Here is a 7,658-nt window from a genome sequence, read left to right as displayed (position 1 = left end):
CAAAGGCGTCAATTCTCCTTCTATTCTCCCTAGTCATTGTCCAGCTCTCTGATGCATAACAAGTGATTGCAAAAACCATGGCCTGTATCAGGCGGACCTTAATCTCCAGAGAGACACCGTTGCTCTTGAGTACTTTAGAGAGGTCCCTAACTGCAGACTTTCCCATCGCAATACGTCTTTTGATTTCCTGGCTGCTGGTTCCAAGAGTGTTGACCATGGAGCCAAGGAAACTAAAATTGCGAACAATCTCAATCTCTTCGCCATCCATCCTGATGCTACCGATTGGTCCAGTGGTGAAAATCTTTGTTTTCTTGACATTGAGCATCAGTCCATACTGAAGGCTGCAGTCCTTGACCATCCGCAGTAAGGTCATGACGTCTTCCTCAGTTTCAGTAAGCAGGGTTCTATCATCTGCATAACGCAGATTGTTGATAGATCGTCCACCAATCCTAACGCCATGCTTCTCCTCATAGAACCCAGCCTCTCAGATAATCTGCTCTGCCAATATAGCAATAGATTGCAACAAATTATGTCCTATTAATATCCTCAATAACAGAAACTCCTTTTGATGATTTAAAGGCAAGTTTATACACACACACACACACACACACACACACACAGAGAGAGAGAGAGAGAGAGAGAATTGGATTCTATTTAATAAACTGAAAATTGAAATTTTAAATCACATTTACAAGCTTCTATTTTCAAAGATTACACTTCAAGGATTTTAGAAATAAAGACTGAAGTCTTTATAATTAAACCACAAGATGGCTCTCTCTCATTGGTTTGAGAGTTATGTGTCATTTAAAACTATGAGACTAATTTCACTAACGTTAGAAGATAGTATTTTTGTCACAAAAGGAAGTATTGAGTATAAAAACTGTGTAATAAGCCAACATAATGCTATACTATAACTCTTTCAATAATTGACCTTTTGGTGTAACTTCCCCATAATCCTTTTACTAACAATGAAATAAATAGATGTAAATCTACTCAACACTACCAACCAAGGAATCCAAAATAACTCTATTGATATTCAAATTGATATTAAAAAGACTAGTTGTACTGGAATTTGAAACTGTAGGGTAAATATTAATATCTTCTGGGAGTAACTGCTTTATATAATGTTTATAGAAAATGATAGTAAAAAAGAAATGTAAAGGTTGAGGAAGTATAATCATGAAATAGAATTTTCTTTTAAAAATGTTCTGTGTAGCAGAGAAAAACCTGCCAAAAGTTTATAGTCCATTTTCTAATTCCATCTCAGTTTTAGTAAGATTCTTAATGTAATATTTAACCGGGATTGAAAGCCATACTGTCTCTACTTAGCAAGCGTAGGAAGCAGAAATACTGGTAGGCATTGCTGACACATCTATTGATTTTGAATTCAGCACACTGCCAATGCAGGGTTCTCATCATCATTTTTGTATATAAGAAGAAGTTTCTCTTTTGCTTGTTTGTGAACCATTCTGTGAATTTACTCTTCCGTATTTAGATGAACGCCAAAGTGTTTGAAGTGCTGGATAGGGTGACAACTTATACCAAAATGGAAAGGGAAGAGAGAAGAATTCAAGTGATCTACCATTCAAACATATATGGAAAATTTTGTCTTTAGACAATGACAGAATTTATTTAATGTCTTTTGCCTGGCTTAGCTGGTAACTAATAACAGAGAAGGGAACTCCGGTGGCTTAATGGTAAAGAATGGCACTACCAACCCAAAGGCATGGTTTTGAATTCCCCAGAATCTCCATAGAAGAAAATGGGTAATCTTGTCCTTTGTGACTTAATACCTCTGAAAACTTGCTGCAGGATTAGTTATGGTTTGATTCTGACTCTATAATATAAAACAACAACAGTAATAGATAATGAAGCTTTAATGGCATCGTGGTTAAAGAGATTTACTGCCAAGAGAAAGATGTTGTTGTTGCTGTTGTTGATTGCTATTGAGTAGAGGTCTACTCATAGTGACTCTATGAACAAAAGACCTAATGCCTTTCTATAGCTATTGTTTCTTCAAGTTCATAGAGTTTTCAGAGGCATGTGACTTAGGAAGTGGATGCCACTCCTGTTTCCAAACCTGTGTTAAACTGAGAGCTCCATGAAATACTGTTCACAATGGGAAAACATTATGGTATTTGATATCCCCATGGAACAAAGATCAGCATCATAGCAAACTCAGGTTACCTCATACAGCACATTGACAAAGAGTTTTGTGCAAAGTGTATGAATGTTCCTCCAGATATAACAGCACTAATCTCATTTAGCAGTATTTCAGTGTTGTCAAGTCAAATATGACTCAGAGTAAATTTTGCACAAAAGACATAAACTCTGTTCTATAACTAACATCATTTCTGGACATTCATAAGCGTTTGTAGAGTTTCTAGAGACATCTACTTTAGGAAGTGGATGCCACTCCTGCTTCCCAACATGAATCAATCTGGAAGCTCATCCAATCATTGTACATAATAGGTAACCATTATAGTATCTGACACAACTATAGTGTTCAGCATCACAGCAACTCCAAGTCGTTCAGTACAGCAAATAGACAAATGATTGCTGTGTCTTTAAAAGAATATTCTTCTAAGATTAATAAATTTGGCCCAGAGGGCCCATGGCCTGAGAGCCCAAAACAATTTTAAAGTCACACCCTCAAGCAGGCCCCCACCTTTACCCTTAGTCTAAGGCTCAAGGCCACCCACTTTTGAGGGAGAAAAAGAACAGTACCACACAACAAATAGGACCCCAGAAACTTCTCTTACCTGTCACCAAGATGAGACCACCATTGTGAGGTCAGCAACCTAGCCATCTTCCAGAGTGAAGGGAGACTCCAAGGCTCCAAGCCACAGGCCAGCCCACAGACCCATCACCTCATCAATGATTTTAAAGTCACACCCTCGAGCAGGCCTAGTCAAAGCTAACAGTTGAAATCCACCAGCTGCTCCTCGTCATAGAGATGGGAAATGGGCTTCTGTGTACTTCACAGGCTCTGAAAATTCACTGAAGGGCCAGTTTTGGGTCTATTCTGATTCAGTGTCAATTAAGTGTTGGAGTATTTGAGTAAGATACTTGTTACAGTCCCATTTTGACAAGTAAATAAGAGAAATAATACACATAAATGTTATAAAAATGAGTAAGTTCTTTTTCCTTATTTTGTTTATGTAATTTAAAGCCTGCCAATTGGTCCAGTGGTGAGAATCTTTGTCTTCTTGACAATGAGCCTCAATCCATATTGGAGGTTGCAGTCTTTGACTCTATGCAGCAAGCACTTCAGGTCCTCCTCAGTTTCAGCAAGCGGGGCAACTGGCATCATCAGGATGGATGGTGAAGATATTGAGATTGTTCACAGCTTTAGTTTGCTTGGCTCCACAGTCAACACTCTTGGCACCAGTACCCAGGAAATTAAAAGGCGCATTGCCATGGGAAAGTCTGCGGTTAGGGACCTCTCCAAAGTACTGAAGAGCAATGGTGTCTCTCTGGAGACTAAGGTGCGTCTGATACAGGCCATGGTCTTCACAATCACTTGTTATGTATCAGAGAGTTGGAAAATGACCAAGGAGGATAGAAGGAGAACTGATGCCTTTGAGCTGTGGTGCTGGGGAAGGGTATTGAGAGTACCATGGACTGCTAAAAAAACAAACAGATTTATCCTGGAAAAGGTTAAACCAGGGTGCTCCTTGGAGGCAAGGATTCTGAGGCTCCGTCTAACATACTTTGGACATGCTGTAAGGAGGGACCAGTCCTTGGAGACGGACATCATGCTTGGGAAGGTGAAGGGACAGCACAGGAAGGGAAGGCCCTCTATGAGGTGGATTGATTCAGAGACTTGGTTAATTGGGATGGGAGTGTCAGAGACAGTGAGATTGGCACAGGACAGAGGAGAGTTTAGGGCTGTTGTACATAGCTTTGCTATGAGTAGCAGCGACTCGACAGCACATAACAACAACAACAATTTAAAGCCTATACTTTTAAAGTGTTAAAATACAGTAGTATTTTAATTGTGTTGTTTTCACTTAAAGAAAACTTTTCTCCCCAGCTTTCATTATATGGCTAAATTTTATTCTTAATTTCAATTTTAACATGATAATAAAAGTTAAAAATATTTAGAGGTCTAAGACATTCACCTTGGCATAAACCTCAAATACAGAAAATTATTAAATTCCATGCGAAGCTCTAATGGTATAATTTGTAATGACTTGTGTGGTTAACTTAAAGATCTGTCCAGCAGTTGGAATCTACCAGGGGATTTTCCAAAGAAAGATGAGTAGTCTCCTCTCCTTATAATTTACACTCTCAAAACCCTACTGGGGGTCACTATGGGTCAGAATTTGCACAGTAGCAATGAGTTTTTGAGTCTTTAGGAGTTAACTATATTGAGTGAATGTTTAACTGTTAAGCAGGGTGATAACTAGGCAGTGAATATTTAAGTTAACTAGGATAGCCTATGCTTGTCATTATTTGCCCCGTATATGATTAATGATATGCTTTTCCTGAATTTGACGTTGAGAAACAAAAATCTTCACCACCAAAGAGATAAACAATATCATTACAGCTAGAGAAAAGACTGAAGTCACCAATGATTTTATTTTATGTGAATACACAATCAATATTCATGGTAACAGCAATCAAGAAATCACAAGATACTTTGCACTGGAAAAATCTGCTGTCGTGAACCTTTCCATAGAGCTAAGGATCAATTTCATCATGCTTGGAAGGGTGGAGGGACAGTGCAAGCGAGAAAGACCTGGTATGAGATAGAATGACTCTGTGACTAGGGTAATGGGAGTAGGTGTATCAGAAACAATGAAGTTGTCTCAAGATAGAGCAGAGTTCAGAGCTGTTGTACATAGAATTGCTCTGAGTTGCAAGCAACTTGATGACACCTAACAACAATAACAAAAACTGTATCAGTTTAAAACCTAATGTGTGCTTGATCCAAGTCTTGGTATCTTCAATAGTTTCTTTTAATTGTTATTTTATACTGATTTATTTACAAAATTTGAACACATTGTTTTTCACACTGGATCTTTCCCATTTCCCTCCCCTCATCAAATTGTATGACCCTATCCCCATTCTCATCCCTCTGCTCCAACCTTTCGCCGCCTTGGATCCCCATACTTAGTCTACCATAATGGTTTTTATACAGTATTTGTCCTTATGGGACTCAGTTCACTCCAGTTCCTCCCAAGGTAGGTAGTAATTTTAAAAATTCACCGCTCCTGCATGCTGCATATTATTCGATTGTGTGAATGTACCATAATTTCTCAATCCATTCGATTATGGTTGTACATCTGAGCTGTTTCCATATTCTTGCAATGGTTGTATAACACTGCTATGAACATTGGTGTACAAGTGTCTGCTTGTGCCTTAGGTCTCATTCTCTCTGGTTTTATTCCAAGTAGTGAGTCACATGGAGTTTTTATGTCCAGCTTTTTGAAGAAACACTATACTATCTTCCAGAATAGTTATACCAATTTACGATGCTGTCAACAATGTAAGAGTTCCTGTCTCATCACATACTCTCCAATATTTATTACCTGCTGTCCTTTTAACATGTTGCCGCATACTGTTAATTGAAGACCGTGCTTAGAAACACATTTTTTTATCATCATTTGTGGCAACGTGTTTAAACTTTGCCACTGTTACTGGAGTAAGATGGTATCTCACTGTGGTTTTGATTTACATCTCTCTTATTGTCAATGATGTTGAGCTTTTCTTAATGTGTCTACTTGCCATTCAACTATCTTCCTCTGTGAAAATTCTTTCCATGTGTTTTGGCTATTTTGCAATTACAGTATCAGACTTTTTCTTGTGGAGGCCCAGAAGTATTCTGTAAATTTTTGTTATGAGACTCTTGTCAGAGATGGTATTGCCAAATTTGTTCCCAGTTGGTATTTTCTTTTCACCTTTATGGAAGAAGTTTTTGATGGGTGCAGGGATTTAATCTTCAGAAGTACATATTAATAAATGTTATCCTCTTCAAATTGTGCACTTTTGCCTTTACTTGGCAGTTTCTTTATACTGTAGACCAGGTCTTCTAAGTTTGATCCCAGTTTTGTCTCTTATAAACTTTATGGGGTTTGGCTTTAAGCCTAGGTCTCTGATCCACCTTGAGTTGAATTTTGTGTATGGTAAAAGATGTGGATTCTGTTTCAGCTTTCTGCAAATAAGAGTTCAGTTTTACCAGCACCATTTGTTGAAGAGGTTGTAATTTCCCCATTTAATAGGTTTTATTTCCTTGTCAAATATCAGTTGACCATAGATAGATTTCTGGGTTCTCAATCTTTTTCATTGGTCTATTTGCCTGTCATTATACCAGTACCAAGCTGTTTTGGTTACTACCACTGGGTAGTAGGTTTTGAGGTCAGGGAGTGCTATGTCTCCCACTTCACTTTTGTTTTTCAAAAGTACTTTGCTTATTTCTGGTCTATTTCCTCTCCAAATAAATTTTACAATTTCCCTTACAATCTCCTTGAAAAATGAGTATGATATCTGTATTGGGATTGTGTTGAACATGTAGATTGCTTTTGATAGGATTGTCATTTTTATAATATTGAGTATTCTTATCCATGAATAAGGCACATTTTTCCATTTCTTTAGGTCTTTTATTGTATCTTCCAGAAATGCTCTGTAGTTTTCCTTTGTACAAGTCTTTTAAATCTTTAGTTATGTTCACTCACAAGTATCTCAACTTGTGACTGGCTATTGTAAATTGTATTGCTTTCTTGGTTTCCTTCTCTGAGTTTTCTTTGTTTCTTACACATCTGGAAGTTGGATAATGAAAAAGATTGATAGAAGAACACTCAATGTCTTTGAATTGTAGTTTGGAAAAGAGTACAGAATATCCCATAGATTGTCAAAAGAACAAACTAGTCAGTCTTGGTGGAAATGCAATAAGGGTGCTTCTTAGAGGCAAGGATGGTGAGATTTTGTCTTACATATTTGGGTAGGTTGTATGGAGGGACCAGCCCTTGGGAAAAGATATCATACTAGTGAGAGAAGAGAGTCATAAAAGAAGGAAGACCCTCCACTGATGATGTGACACAATGAGCTGTAACAGCAGGCTAGACCGTGTCATCAGCAACAACATTTTTAGACTTCTAAAAATATTCCATATCTTTTTCTTCCTTCCTTAGCGTTCAGTATAAAAATTTAAATCATTTTACTTTCTTAATATTAATAATAAAGTTACTCTAACAAGGTGTTGTAGGTTATAAATTCTACTTAGCATTAAATTAAAAACCTAAAAAGTAAGCCCTGAATCACACTACAATCACTGTTAAAATAAATCACAGCTTTTTATTAAGTAAAATGATGTTTACAAGATTCTTTCTGGATAATTAGAAACAATTACAATAAAATCAATTGAAATAAAATCAATTGAAATATGCCAAGATAAATATGTTGGATAAAAATTCTTACAAATTAAAATCTGCATTGTCGATAATCTTTAAAATTTAGAAAATATGATTAAATTCAAGATAATTGCTCAGTGTAGAACTATACAAACCCAGAATGAGGAAACAATCATACAGTGAAAGAATTAGAATGAATGAATTAGCCACCATAAAATCAAATTACACCAGTGCAACAATGAAGGAATGGAAATCCAAAATCTCTGTAAATGTTCATTAAAATTAATAAAATTTAATAAAAAT

This window comes from Elephantulus edwardii, unplaced genomic scaffold (genome assembly GCF_000299155.1).
Source record: "Elephantulus edwardii isolate Elephantulus edwardi_28Jun2011 unplaced genomic scaffold, EleEdw1.0 scaffold00018, whole genome shotgun sequence".
Taxonomy (NCBI): Eukaryota; Metazoa; Chordata; class Mammalia; order Macroscelidea; family Macroscelididae; genus Elephantulus; species Elephantulus edwardii.
Note: the sequence above shows the minus strand (reverse complement) of the source record.